This window comes from Pinus tabuliformis, chromosome 2_1 (genome assembly GCF_031772625.1).
Source record: "Pinus tabuliformis cultivar Carrire ecotype Pingquan chromosome 2_1, CPIR1, whole genome shotgun sequence".
Taxonomy (NCBI): domain Eukaryota; kingdom Viridiplantae; phylum Streptophyta; class Pinopsida; order Pinales; family Pinaceae; genus Pinus; species Pinus tabuliformis.
This window is the reverse complement of record NC_142299.1, coordinates 760,868,221-760,880,851: the sequence shown is the minus strand read 5'-3', so window position 1 is coordinate 760,880,851 and position 12,631 is coordinate 760,868,221.

Below are 12,631 nucleotides of genomic sequence, written 5' to 3'. Positions count from 1 at the left end.
AATTGGGCAGCTTAGCCCATGATTTAGTATTTGGGTTTAGTTTAGGTGTTGGCTCTTATGGGCACGAATTGGATATCGTACATTATGTTTTGTTCCATTGATACATGCCCCTCCTTCTTGAATTTGAACATCCTGAATTGGTGAACCATTGTTCAAGGAAAATGGATTATAGGAGATGCAAGAAACACCCCTCTCTACGTAGGCATGAGGAATGTTATAAAAGAATTGGACACCTCCTTCTAATCGTTCCTTAACAAATTGGATCAACAAAAAACTAGTTTTAATCTTAAGATGGAAATTGCCATGATTATATTACCCCATCAAAAGAGGCAAATAGTTGCACTAGAATTAATTACTTAATAATTATATGCCACCCCTGGAAATGGGCTATAGCAAAGCATCAAGAGGAAGCACATTCCATAGCATCTCCATCAATCTCGCATCAGACTTAGTTGAGTGACCAAGACAAACATTCTGAATTATGCACAGCAAAAGAACTTTCTTCATCAACAACCAATAAGCATTAGGGATGACAATGATGGAGACAAAAATGTAGTGGGATCCCTTCCTCCCCTTTGAATCATGTCCATATATGTTATTGTACAGTTTTTATGCTTTTGAAATTTATAACTATTCTCTAATAATAGAATTGTTAGTCTCAAAACATTTTGGAAATTGTTTAAAGTTTTAAATGAGAACTATGGATGGCCCTTCCAAAGGAAAATTAGTGTGTCCCTTGAATCTTACAACTGTGAGAAGAAGCCTATCTTGTATTTTGCTACCATGAACCTAGGCTATAACTATTTCTTGTAATATAAATTTACCAATGTGTATAAAAAAAAGATTCATGTTATGAATCTTGAGAACATATTAGTGTATGACATTCATGTATTGCAACATAAGAAGCCATATTTATCTTATGCATGGTTGGGAAATACGTTATGTATAAAAAATGAAGTTACCTTTTTGAGTCACCTAAAATCGTACATTTTGGCAAAACACTTTATTTTTGTATTCATTATGAAAATTCCAAAACTGAAATCCTATTGCAACAACGGGAAATCATTCTTCTAATTGTTAATTAATTTTAACAATTTATTTGCTACAACAAATACTGAATAAATCACACTGCAACCTTCACAAATAAAATATTGCGAAAATAATAGTGTTGGAAACTGAGAAAATACTAGCACGCACAAAAAAAATGACACAATTCTTTTTAGATAAAAGTCCCCAGAAAAACCCAATGTGGGAAAATCAGTGTAGCAGATGAGGGTTTTATTTTATTATGCAATAGCGAAATCTGAGTATAATCTATGGATGCCTAACTAGAAATCCAAACAAGAAGAAAATCTGGGCAAAATTATCTGAAGGAATTACCCTTCCTCCACAAGCAATCCTGACACCACTTCTTTTCAGAAACTCGTCCTCCTGGAACCTCTGTGTCAACCTCTACATTGTTCTGCGTAAACGCTATGATATCTAGCCTCTGAAATGCCTTTGATGAAGTCGTTTTGCTTGTCTCTGCTGAGGAAATCGCATCTCTGACACTCTGGACCCTCTTCTCGACCTTTGGAACTGAAAACACATTTCTCTCTAGAAAAATCAAACTACTTTTGACGCAACTACACAGCCCTCTACACTGCCTCACTAGGAATAACTCAGCCCCTTGTTGCTACCTCTTCGGATATGGAAAATCTCATTTGGATTCACTTTCTCTTCCCCTCATTGACCCTGCTTCAATCTATGGTACTCCGGCAACTTCTGCTACTCTCTGGAAATTGATTTGACAAGAAAATCAAACTACATAAGTGTCTTCTCCAAGTTCCCATCGACTTCCTCTTATAATCTATTGTTGGAGCACCAAAGACCAAGACTAAAACTTAATCAATGGTTAGGATCATCTCGGAGTCAATTCGTGTGATTTTCTAGATGATTCTCACCTTATCTCAGTTAATATTGATTAATTAACCATATTCCCTAAGTTTAGACTTAGGAAATATTTAAAAATTGGATAATAATCTAATTGAGATACTTTAGGTGGAATTTCCATAAACAATTTCTAGGTTTTGGAGATCTCATGTATTCTATCCTCTCCACCAATTTTTGTGGCTAGAACACATTTGATGTTATAGAAACTAACATTCATGTGTAGGTATCAAACATAATGATCCAAGTGGATCTTCAGACACAATGGCATGGAAAAACTCAAAATTCAAAGTGGCAGAAAAGCAAGTATCTTGACATTAGATCGAAGTGCTCATCGCCCTGATTCCAACGGTGTGAATGGCACTCCAATCCGAGTCGGATGATGAAGTTATCACCAAAAAGACTCTACCTTTGTTCCTTTGGAAAATGAGGCATTTTCTCTAAAAAATGGACTTAAAGCCTTTAAAAGGAAAATCGCAATCGGAGAAGTCAAAAGGTGGGCTTAAGGCAAGGGCAGCGAACCCCGATTAGCGATCTCCGACTAATCGCAATCAGGGGCAAGCGATGGTCGATATCGGGACTTAAGACATGCAATTAGCGATTGCAATCGGCGATCGGAGGAGCGATCGGATCCGCAGATCGGCATTGGCGACCGGCGAAGAACCCTGGGCCACAACGATTGCGATATGCTGACAAAGCCGATAGCGATATGCCGATATCGGCGATCGGCAATCGGCGATCCCCGCGACAGGGCCATTGAACAAAGTGATAGCGATTTGCGATAAAGGGCCGGACCCGATGGGTTTATAAGCCTGATTGGATATATTTGAAGTCTGGTTAAAAGTCTTTCAGTTAGATTTTCTTATGTTTCTATGTATTATCGCTTGGAACGAAAAAGAGCTATTTTAAAGGTTTTGTTGCGCCTGTCGATCCTTCCATTCAACGGCTTCTATTATAATCAATCTGACCTTCGATTTAAGTGCGCCTATAACCAAAAGCAATGATATAAAGCCCAATGCACACAGAAAGTGTAGGGGGAAGGATTTTGGCACGCAATTCGTGGCAGGAACAACACAGGAGGGTTGATAGTTCATTTTGTCTTAATTGGGCAAATTTTATATGGTTTCTGCCCCTCTCGACGCCACGGATGCAGTGGTGCTATCCATTTCTCCATCTGAGTTCTCCATTTCTCAGCCATTTTCCAGAATGGAGGTATAAGCCTCCTTTTATGTAACTGATGTTTGTATTCTCTTCTTTTCATGCCATTTAATGAATGAAGGCCTCCCCATTGATCGAGCAGGGCCTAGAGACGTAGTCTGAGTTGGACGAACTCCGTTATCAAGTCTTGTTGTCTTATTTTCATGCTTTATGTGTTTCTTCTTCTTCTCTCATGTGCACATTAAATTTCTATGTTAAGCTACAATTTCTACATGTGATTCTTTTGATACATCTATAAGCAAAAGATCCCTGGATCAAGTGGTATCAGAGCAGGTCTTTTTAGATGTGAATTGCATGTTTGTATGCTAACAAGAAACAGGCTCCGAAGAGGTGAAGGGGAATTAGAGCCTTTCGATCCCGAAGCGGGGCGTGCACATCAAAGGAGAGACATGGCATAAGACGAGGCTCGTCTTGAAGAGGAAGTAAACTTTCACAAGACCTTATATACAATGGCAGATCGTGTTGAGAAGCTGTTCTCAAGACTTGAAAAACTTGAAAGTGCAGAGAAAGAAACTCCAGAAGGGCGAGGTTCAGTGCATGGAGATGATGGAGGAGATCCACCTCCTTCTCCTTCCATGAGTGAAAGTTCTTCTTCCTCCCATCACCATCATCATAGGAATTCAAGGGATGCACACAAGAAACCTTTCTTTAAATTAGATGTCAAATTTGATCTTCCCATGTTTAATGGTGAAAGCAATGCAGAGAAGCTTAATAATTGGATTAGGTAAATTGAGATCTAATGTAGGATTCAGCAGATCGTGGAGGATGAGGCAAAGATTCAGCTGGCCTCTCTACGGCTAAGCAACACCGCTCTCGTCTGGTGGGAGAGCAGATTGCAAAGCAGTAAGAATGTGGGTAACCTTCTTTCCTCATGGCCTGATTTCATTTCTGCGTTAAAGGAACAATTTTATCCCTTGGGTTACAACTAGAAAGCATCAATGAATTGGCAGTATTTAAGGACAAGGCAAAGGTCAGGATGTTCAAAGTTTACAGAGGAGTTTAAAAAGCAAGCACTTAACTTGGGTATTTCACTTGATACACCTGAAGTAGTAACTAAGTATATTGGATCATTACATAGGTACATCAGGGATTCATTATTATTGTTTGAACCTACTACCATTAACTCGGCCAGTGTAAAGGCCATTCATCTGGAAAACAGGGGAACACATGGACAAGATGACCACTCAAAGGGAGTCGCGGAAGCCAAGAGAAGGGGAGCAAAGCCCTGTTGCACACATTATGAGAGAGAGGGGCATGACAAAGAGAATTGTTGGAAGTTGCACCTTGAGCTGAGACCTAAGAGGAATGACAGAAAGGGGAAGCAGAAGGTCGTCGCCACTGTGCAGCAAAGCCTAGATTCTGAGTCAGAGGAAGACGAGAAGGTCACAGCTACAGGATTTGCACGGGGTAGGCCCATTGACTTGGGGTCTGACTCTAGCGATGAGATGAAGTTTGCAGCCTTTGGGATCGCGGCAGGAGGACCCATAGAGTTGGGGTCTGATTCCGACAATGAATCAAGGATTTCCACTGACATAACACTCCCCGCAGCAGGACGCCAAGAACTCTAGGAGATCAACCACCATGCCCAAGTAGAGAATGCGGAGCTAAGGAGGCTTCTACAGGAGGCAAGGGAAGAAAACCAAATATTATTATGCCAGTTGCAAGCCAAGGACGCGGCCTTGGAAAAGCTGCAACATAGCCATCTGGAGGTAAAAAGTGATTCTTCGATTTCATATGATTTTCATGATGATGAGTTTGCTGCCTTTGAAAAACATACTACAGGGATTGGATCCAAACTAATGAAGGAAATGGGATATCAAGGAAAGGGCCTCGGCATCAAAGGCCAAGGCATCATAAACCCCATCAAAGTCCAGGAATTGTCGCGCCATGCAGGACTTGGATACACCAGAAAGGAGCTAGGGGAAAGCTCCAATATAGCCAGTAACCAACCAACGACAGACGATGAAATTCCTTCCTCACAGTCCAGTGATAGCAAAGGCTCCATGAACACTTATCGAAGGAACACCAGGGGAAAGCACCCCAAGGCAGCCCTGAAAGTCTGGAGGAGAAAGAATCATTGTAGTCATTGCAACCAAGAGGGGCACCAACAAACCTCGTGTCTGATACTCCACGCTCTGGAAACATTGCTAGAGGAGACGAAAGGTGAACATGTTCAATAGATAAATCCACCCCATTCACGGTGGTCTGCTTTATTAAGTTGGTTTTTTTATGGCCACCATTGTAAATCATTCGTTGCAAGGAAATGTAATAATGATGGTGTGTGTCCCATCACTTCAAAGATGCAACGATGATATTTTGGCCTTTCCTTATTAGTATTTGAGGCATTAATTACTTTTTATGTAATCTATGAACTCTTGGCAAAGAGGGGTTGTTGAGTCATGTGTGGTGTGCATGATTGCAAAAGATATACTAGTTTTGTGTGCAGGATATTGAAAGTGTGGATTGAGACAGCGTGCTAAGTGTAAAAGCTTTTGGTGGTCTAAAAGCTCCTCAATGGGGAGGATTGATCCAGGTGGATCTTTAGACACAATGGCATGGAAAAGCTCAAAATTCAAAGTGGTAGAAAAGCAATTATCTTGACATCAGATCGAAGTGCTCGTCGCCCTGATTCCAACAGTGTGAATGACACTCCAATCTGAGTCCGATGATGAAGTTATCACCAAAAAGACTCTACCTTTATTCCTTTGGAAAATGAGGAATTTTATCTAAAAAATGGACTTAAAGCCTTTAAAAGGAAAATCGCAATCAGAGAATTCAAAAGGTGGGCTTAAGGCAAGGGCAGCGGAACCCTCGATTAGTGATCTCCGACTAATCACAATCGGGGGAAAGCGATGGCCGATATCGGGACTTAAGACATGCAATTAGCGATTGCAATCGGCGATCAAAGGAGTGATCAAATCGGCGATCGGCGAAGAACCCTGGGCCGCAGTGATTGTGATATGCTGACAAGCCCGATAGCGATACGCTGATATCAGCGATATCGGAAATCGGCGATCCCCGCGACAGGGCCATTAAACAGCGTGATAGTGATTTGCGATAAAGGGCTGGACCTGATGGGTTTATAAGCCCGATTTCATATATTTGAAGTCCAGTTAAAAGGCTTTCGGTCGGATTTTCTTATGTTTCTATGTATTATCGCTTGGAACGAAAAAGAGCTATTTTAAAGGTTTTGTTGCGCCCGCCGATCCTTCCATTCAACGACTTCTATTATAATCAATCCGACCTCTGATTTAAGCATGTCTGTAACCAAAAGCAATGATATAAAGCCCAATGTATGCAGAAAGTGCAAGGGGGAGGATTTTGGCACGCAGTTTGTGGCAGGAGCAGTGCAGGAGGGTCGATAGTTCATTTTGTCTGAATTGGGAAAATTTTATATGGTTTCTGCCCCTCTCGACACCATAGACGCAGTGGTGCTATCCATTTCTCCATCTGAGTTTTCCATTTCTTATCCATTTTCCAGAATGGAGGTATAAGCCTTCTTTTATGTAACTGAGGTTTGTATTCTCTTCTTTTCATGCCATTTGATGAATGAAGGCCTCCCCATTGATCGAGCAGGGCCCAGAGACATAGTCTGATTTGGACGAACTTCGTTATCAAGTCTTGTTGTCTTCTTTTCATGCTTTACGTGTTTCTTCTTCTTCTCTCATGTGCACATTAAATTTCTATGTCAAGCTGCAATTTCTACATGTGATTCTTTTGATACATCTATAAGCAAAAGATCCCTGGATCACATAAAGAACATAGCTTTACCAAAATGGCATGTAAATACTTTATTTTTGATCTCCAAAATGCATTGGATAGATAATGCATAAGATGTTAATGTGTGGTTATCATGATGAGAATCAAGCTATTTGAGCTGAAATAAATGGTCTCATGTATAAATAATGTAAATATGCTTATATGAATTCTCAGTGTAAAGTTGGGCCAATGATCATCTAATGAATGTCTAAGCATGTAGATGTTATAAATGTAATTATATGGATCATATGGTAGGCTCTACCATAGTGCACTCAAGCTATGTAAATTTTAATGTTAGAATCTAATATATAATGGTTCAATATGGCGATTAAAAGCATGAGAAGGGTTATCATTCTACAAGAGGGGAAAGGAAAGGAGGGTCATGGGAGAGCAATCCTCTATTGATAATGCTAGCCTAAGATTTCACCTCTATCATGTGCCTCAAACGAGACCATATACCTCCACTGACTTAAAAATGCCAATAATGAATGCCTATATAGGTTTGTGAGGAAGTCTTCCTCAGATAGTTGTGGAAGAATGGGAAAAGTACAATCTCTTTGGGAAAATGTTAAAGGTATTTCATTCTCTTATCACATAGGGGTAAATTATTATATTTTTCATAACTCTCACTATTCTCATGTTGCACTCTCCATTGGCACTATTGATTCTCTATATCTAAAATTAACTAGAAAAAGGAACACTAAGAAGGGGTATTTGAAAATATTGGATGAGAGAAAGGTAGGATGTAGATGAGCGTATATGTGGGGTAGGTTAGAGAGCCTTCACCCATTAATTATTGTTACTCGTTGATTTGTTGAGAGTACAAAATGTATGTTTGTAGGTTATTAATAGAAATCATTCTCATGTGTTATGTAGGGCACTAGAATAGAGTTTCTATGCTTGTTTGATGGCTTAATGAGATGGCTTGAGAGTTATATAGTAAGCAAATTTTATGAACCATGAGCGCACTAGGATTGTGTTGAGTGGGTTAAAAATTATGTATTCTTTCACCATGAGGAGCTCATAGTCTAGCTTTGGGATGTCATATGTGCTTGATGCATCTAGTTTGATGGGAAAATACTCATATTATCTAGTTTCTTGAATCATCACTAGTCAAAATATACATGTTCTATATTTGTTTATATCTCTATAATTAAATTGCATTTTTACGTATGGAATTGTATGCATCATGCATGTTATGTATGTGATATGTTGAATTTCGAACACATGTATTTGTTGTAATGAATTATTCTAATCATGTTTGAAAAACAAGGTATGTCCACATGGGTCAAAGATGATAAAGTAAATACTCAAACACAAATCAAAGATCGATACATCAATGTTTACATGGTTAAAACCCTCAAAGGGAAATAATCCATGATCTTGGCCAAATTGATAACATAAGATAATTGATTAATGCAAAAATAATTTACATGAGCATGTTCACATGAATGATGAACAAATGGCCCTCCATGCTCTTTAAAAAGAGATCAATGACTAACTATGTGTTAATCCATAGATCAAGTTTCATTAATATTGAGAAGATTTTGGAACTGTTACACCATTCATGTGTGAGACATGGTTGTGACTGAAGTACACAAGCATATTTTAATTTAACATTACATTAGTCCAAACTGAAATGCCAAGCTCCTAGTGTCAAAATATCATGTTGTCCCCTTTTTAGAAAAAACTTGGGATAGGATTACAAAATTAACAAATTGATAAAAGGATAAGGAAGGAAGAATTAAGGTCAATACCCCCTTAATAATAACTTCTTAAACTCCTAACATAGATCAAAGCTTTAAGAACTTTGCTTTCATGAGGGGATTTTTGAAAATATAAATGAATCGAACCTCCATACTGAAATACAACACATCAATAGTGCGCTCTTGAAGAAGCTTCCAAATGAACCACATGTGTAACTCAACATATTTGTTGCATTGATTCTACATTTGATCCTTAGTGGCTTGAATGGAACTTTGACTAATGTACTAGAGAGTGATCGAAAATTGCTACTAAAAACCAAATTTTAAAATGATATGTGTAAGGTAGAGAGCTTGTTTACTGCTTGCTCCCATTTTGGAAGAATTTTTTTGGCTCAAAGACTCTTTAACGGTTTCGCATGTTCTCACATATAAAGGGAGAGTAAACAACTGTCAAAAGCTGGTTTGGAGATGGTGCAAGGCTTATGGGGGATGGAGGAATAGAGGGAAGGAAACACTTATGTTTTTATTTTTATCACGGGCCCTATATAGATCAAAATGTCTAAGAATAAGGCCATTAATTTTCAGTTGAACAATTTTCTTTTAATAATTTGCATTTTAAGATATTAGTCTACTAGACAATATAACACTACAAGGTGAAAACAACTAATTTTTTCACTAAAATTTTGATGTAATCTTTACAAATTTATGTAGATGGCTCTTACTAAGCAAATACTAGAAAATATGTAGTTATCAAAGCACACAAAAGACACATCTAGAACAATATGCAATACACATAGGGTGTGTATATACAAAATGTAATTTTGAATCATTTTTACAAATGAAATAAAAATTACATTTTATTTTTTTCGATGAAAAAAAAGCTTGAGAGCTTGTTGAATTACACAAATTATTGTGTGATGCTACGCTTCTTTAGATGAAAGAAAAAGGGAACCTTATTTCTTGCAAGTCCAAGTGGTATTTGCAAAACTAAGGTTGAAAACATAACTTGTAGTAGACTTCCATCATTGGGTCATCGACACATCCATAATATAAAACTACTAAATTGCCATAAATTGTATTGTTTTCCAAAGTAAATTGTACCTTACATATACCAAAGTATCTTGTTTTCTACTTTCCAATGGATTACGTGGGCTTATTGCATATACTAGGTCAAGAGACCAACAACAAAGGGGACTATCAATGCAAAGTGGCATTCACTTTAATTGAGGTGTAAGTGGTGTAAAGTTTTACTCCATACTAAAATGGAGATGAGGTTGGCTTACACTCATCCATGTAAAAGTGGTGAAAAATATCACATGCATAATTAGATTGGGAAAGATAAATATATTTCCAAGTTTGCACAACTCAGATGTTAAGAAAATAACGCAAGTTCCCTAAGTCCATCACTTCAAATGTATTCTTAATGCTTGATTTAAGAGGGTTTAGAAGTTTGGGTCTCTACTAGTTATTATAAGGTCATCATCATAATTTACAAGTACGAGAATATGTTCACCTACTTGTTTTGTATAGACATTTGGGTCACTAGTAGCATCTAGAAAACCTACAATCAAGAAGGAATGGTATGTTCCTTGATGCTAAAGATGAAAAATATATAAAATATCCAAGAATATGATAGAAATGTTCCTTTGATCCATTAAATCCAAAGCCCTTAAGGTAGGATAAGACCATAAAATAATCATTTTATGGAAATAGAAATTCATATTCACTTGCACCTTTGAGGCAACAATCTTCAAATGAGCATTGTTCAAATAAAATAACCATTCTTGACATCTTGTAAGGAGGACCACATCACTATCTACAATTACTTAACAAACTCTAGCCCTAAAGTTGTTATCTTCCCATAAATTAAAACTTTTGATATATCATTCCTCACAAGCCCCCTCTAAATCGTATCAACTAGATATATCTCTTCTATATTCCTTTCTAGTATATCTCCAAATTTTAACCTTTGGATTGTCTTACATGTTTCTTATAGTTTTGTACTATGTTATCTAGAAGTAGTAGTTGTGTATGAACTATTACAAGATTTGAATACCATTGGCATGCCTTTGAGATTTCTTTAACTTCCAGTGGCCACTTCTTCAGATAATCTTCATACTCCATATAAAATTCAAGAAAAAATCTAAGAAGGGATTCTTCCACATAACTCTTACATAAGCATTAATATGCCTCAGTGATGGGGAAATATATCCATGTTAAATACAATACTCCATTGCAAATAGGAGAGCTAGGTTTTTAAAATAGAAATGAAAGAAGCTTACATTCAATGGAGATTCTTCATGTAATAAGGGGTTTGAAGATATGATTTTAAAATAGCTTCCATAATATTGATCAAAATAACTATTATGGCTCTATTTTAAAAATAGCATGGCCACTCTACTTCTAAAACCATTATTCATGTTATCATCTACTTTATATACAAAGAGATAATTGCATTGTAAGAATTCATGTGAGGATTTTGAGGCTCCAACTTGAAGTAGGTGTAACTTTTGTGATAGTTCTCACAATATCTATTATGATCCTAGTCTAGAAAGGATACATGTTAAGAAACAGAGGAAGCATAATACAAGGGACAATAACTTAGTGAAAAAAGTTTTAAGCCATATTCAACACATATATTCATCCAAGATATTAATTTATAATAGATGTATTTAACCACCTCTAGATCTAGATCTCATTGACAACTCATCAATGGATAACAACAACACCTCAATCAATAGATATGGATGAAAACACATAAGATGGTGATCTTGGACTTTTGGATTGTCTAGGGACTCATAATATAACAATATTTCTATTTTTCATCTAATAGCAATGATCTTGTTGCAACATGGTTCATAAACATAGAGATAGATGCATTGTAAGAATCTCCCACAAGGTCTTTTAGTCTCCATTGTCTTGAATGAGTGTAGCTTCTAAAATATTTCTAAGAACCACTATTATAACACCAATATGAAGATTGAATGGCCTCTATGCTTCAAATGAGAACGATGTTATTTCCCTTTAGTTAATTGGTCAAGAAAATTGTGCTTGGACAATCCGCAAAAGGGGAAAAAATCCCTTTAACCCAAGAAATGTCAAAGTAGGCTCTTTGATATAAATTCTTATATTCCTTAATGTTGAGATGAGTAATAAAAAATATATCCAATAATATGATATACATTCCCCTTTACTTCATTATGTCTTTATTAAATTCAAAACTCTTAGGATGGGGTAACATTACACAATAATTTCCTTATGAAACAATAAACTCATGTTCACTTGCCTCTTCATAAACTCATGTTCACTTGCTCCGATATGATAATAGTTCTTAACGTCCCATAAGGGATACTCCATCCTTATTTAACCTAACGAATCTTAACATTAATCCTAACAACTTTTGGCTTTTACATTTTTTTAATGAAAGGGCCATATTACATTTATTTCATAATAAGCACCCGGTGGACCTTATTTAATAATAATTAACATAGTGGACCCAATATAAATTACATTAAATGGACACCATGCCTATACTATTAACTCTAATGGGCCCTTAAACCCCCATTACATCTCTAGGAAGGATCCAACGTTTATATCCCCTTTTTAAAATCATTTCCATCTATACAAAGAATGAAGTTAACCATGAAATGAGTACATGATCTTAGGTCCCATGTACATGGGTACATGTTGGATCTTGACTCATGACACATGAAATTGATGACTGGTTGAGTATTTTGTTAAATCTTTTCACCATCACCATATGCATCTAAATATCTTTCCACTAAGATACAAGGACCACCCATAGCCAAAAGATCATCCATGTACCTACAAAACTAGGTTGGTTGTGGATCTAGAGGGAACACTATAAACTAAAAACTAGAAGAGATAACATATTGATGACTTCTCCCTTTTACGGTCATTTCATATGGATTAGTAGATTCATTAAAGATAAGTTATAAGATTTATTTTCCTATGAGTGTCAACTTTCCATATATCATTCCTCACAAACCTCTTCTAAA